This window comes from Micromys minutus (genome assembly GCF_963924665.1).
Source record: "Micromys minutus genome assembly, chromosome: 22".
Classification (NCBI taxonomy): Eukaryota; Metazoa; Chordata; class Mammalia; order Rodentia; family Muridae; genus Micromys; species Micromys minutus.
Window position 1 is genome coordinate 23,810,858 of NC_137957.1, and position 2,951 is coordinate 23,813,808.

Genomic DNA, 2,951 nt, shown 5'->3' on the forward strand with positions numbered 1-2,951 from the left:
AGAAGGAGGTGGTGCCTACTGAGGATCAAATCTAGGGTTTCACATGCTCTCCCACTAAGACACTCATTTTACTTTATTTTATTTTATTTTATTTTTGTTTTGCTTTAAAAAATTTAATATATCAAAAGGCCTGCTTTAGTGACAATGCTAGTCTCACCAAAAAATAACCTCAGTAAAACCCGCCCACCCATCAGTAACAATGTTCAAGTTGACCAGCCAACTCATACTTCTAACTCATGTGTGGATTAAGTATATGCTCCTCTAAATATTAAGTCCAGGGACAGGAGGTGGCAAGCAGTGGCATCCCACTGGCTATCTGTCCAACATCTGCTCCTGCAGAGCGGGCAGGGAGACCCTAAGGTGTAATGACCCCCAAAGTCACCAAGGTAACCAACTTTCCCTGTACTACATTCCCACTACCTCAGGAGAGCCTCTCTTCTAAACCAAGCTCCTCACTCAAACTTGGTACCCAGAGAATAGGATGGTTTTCTCAATTAGATACATGTCCACACATCCATATATATAACTTTTTTTGTTTTTAACATTTAAATATAAAAATACTACTCTGCTTTGTGTTATAAAAGGAGGACCAAGAAATTGCCAACTTTTTTTCTTTCTTTACAGTACAGTAGGGCCATTCATCAGGTGATACACTGAACTGTGTTCATGGAAGGGATGAACTCCCCTCCCCCAAGCTAAGAAAGCATGACACAAGAGAACAACCTCCAACTCCTCACCTGACTTCCATTTGGACCAAAAACTTTGTTTCACCCAAAGAAATAACAGCTCTCTACCAACAGAGGAAATGTCATTCTAAGCCCTTCAACTATCCTGAAGAAAAAAGCGTCCTCCTTCCCAAGTATACCGCTTTGTGACAGCTATGCCTACAGGACACGCACTCCCGATGAGATGAGGCAGTGGTTACCCTTCTCCTCCCCTTCCCGCGCCCCACTAGAAAGCTAGATAGAAAAGAAAGGGTTGGGTTGGGTGTGTAGAGATTAAGAACTTGACCCCTCTATTCTGATCAATAAAGGCAAGATTAACTGGGCACGAGGAATAAAAAGACCTTGGTATTCCTTCCTTTGAGTTACAGTGAGGACAAGTGGAAAGGGGAAGAGTTGGGAGTGGGATGAACTAGGAAGGGCTCAAGATCACTGGAGGTCTAATCCGCTTTGTTCTTGTATTGGAAGGGCTCGTCGCCAGCTTCGTTGAGGAGACACGTGCGGACGATGGCTTCCGTCACGGCATAGGGGTCACAGTTGGCGGAAGACAGACTGTCTTCAAAGTAACCCTTCTTCTCCTGGCCAACAGTCCGGGGAATGCGGGTGCTGGCACTGCGGTTGGCAACACCAGCAGATAAGTCGTTGATGGAGGTTTCATGGAATCCAGTCAGTCACCGGGCATTGTCCAGGCCCCCCTGGGATCGTAGGTACAGATGTGGTACTGGTGTCTCTTGCTCAGTTTGTCAATGGCCTCCTCAATGCACTTCAGACCATTCTCCTCCCGCATGGCCTTGGTGCTGAAGTTGGTATGGCAGCCTGCACCATTCCAATTCCTTGGAATGGGCTTGGGGTCAAAGGTTGCTATCACCCCAAAGTCTTCACACACCCGATGCAGGATAAAACGGGCTACCCAAAGATGATCTCCCATTCGGATCCCTTCACAGGGTCCTATCTGGAATTCCCACTGGGCAGGCATAACCTCAGCATTTGTCCCTGTAATCTTGACTCCGGCATACAAGCAGGCCCGGTAGTGAGCTTCCACAATATCCCTGCCATAAGCTTTGTCTGCTCCCACACCGCAGTAATACAGACCTTGGGGTCCAGGGAAGCCATTGGAAGGCCAACCAAAAGGGTGGTCATCTGTTCCCATGAGAGTATATTCCTGTTCCATTCCAAACCAGGGATGCTGGTTGCTCACCATGTCCACTATCCTTTTACAGCTGTGCCTCAAATTGGTCTCTGCAGGCTTCCGGTTATACTTGTAAACTTCACAGAACACCAACTTGTTGGGTTCTTTGCGGAAGGGCTCTCGAAACATGGCAACAGGATAAAGATACATGTCGCTGTTGGAGCCTTCAGACTGAAAGGTGCTAGAACCATCGAGGTTCCACTCTGGTAACTCTTCTACACACTTGGGCTCACAGTCCAGGGTACGGGTCTTGCAGCGTAGTCCTCCAGTACCATCAACCCAGAAATACATGGCTTGGATTTACTCACCCTGGGGCAGGGGCATGTACATTTGCTTGATGCCTTTGTTCAATTGGGAACTTGCTGAGGTGGCCATGGTGGAAGGTGTTCAGAGCGGTGGCCGGCCGGATGATGAATGGGTGGACAGGCCACCAGAGCAAGACGAAGACTGGAAAGGAGATGGGTATGCTGCTAAGACCCTCAGCTCTACTCCCATTCTCGACTGTGCCCTTTATTTTGTTGTTGTTGTTGTTATTTTTTAACATTTTTGAAATAGTGTCTCACAGAACATACCGATCTGGCCTGAACTTGCTCTTGCTAGACCAAGTAAGCTTTCTTACCTTTCTTTCTCCAAGTAGCCAGGGTTATGGGCGTGCCCTTAGGTCTGGCTTTGTCTTTTGTTCTGTTTGATTTTCCTCCCTGGATAATCTGCCCATTACTAAAAGTGAGTCTAAGGTCCTCCACTAGCACTTGATAGCGACTAGGCTATCTTTCCTCTGGAGTATACCAATATTTGTTTAAGGTGTTTTTTAGTTTAGTTCTACAGTGCATGAACACCTATTCATAATGGTTACTTCCTCTTACTGAACTGACACATTTATCACACTATATGCTAATCTCTTTTTAATGAGTTTGACAGTCTGTTTTACCTGCTCTCCCCCCCTCTCCCTTCTGTTCCCCCCCCTGTGTGTGTGTTTATGACTGAGTGAGAGAGAGTTGATTTTTGCTTTCCTTTTTATTCTATTCACTTTTCATATATTC

General features: G+C 46.3%; 1 pseudogene across 1 annotated transcript; it reads right to left on the bottom strand.

Moving 5' to 3' along the window:
- Nucleotides 1-1,162: 1,162 nt before the first annotated feature.
- On the bottom strand, nucleotides 1,163-2,399 carry LOC308434914 (glutamine synthetase-like; annotated as a pseudogene). The gene has a single exon. The product of its transcript is annotated as a glutamine synthetase-like (transcript).
- Nucleotides 2,400-2,951: the final 552 nt, after the last annotated feature.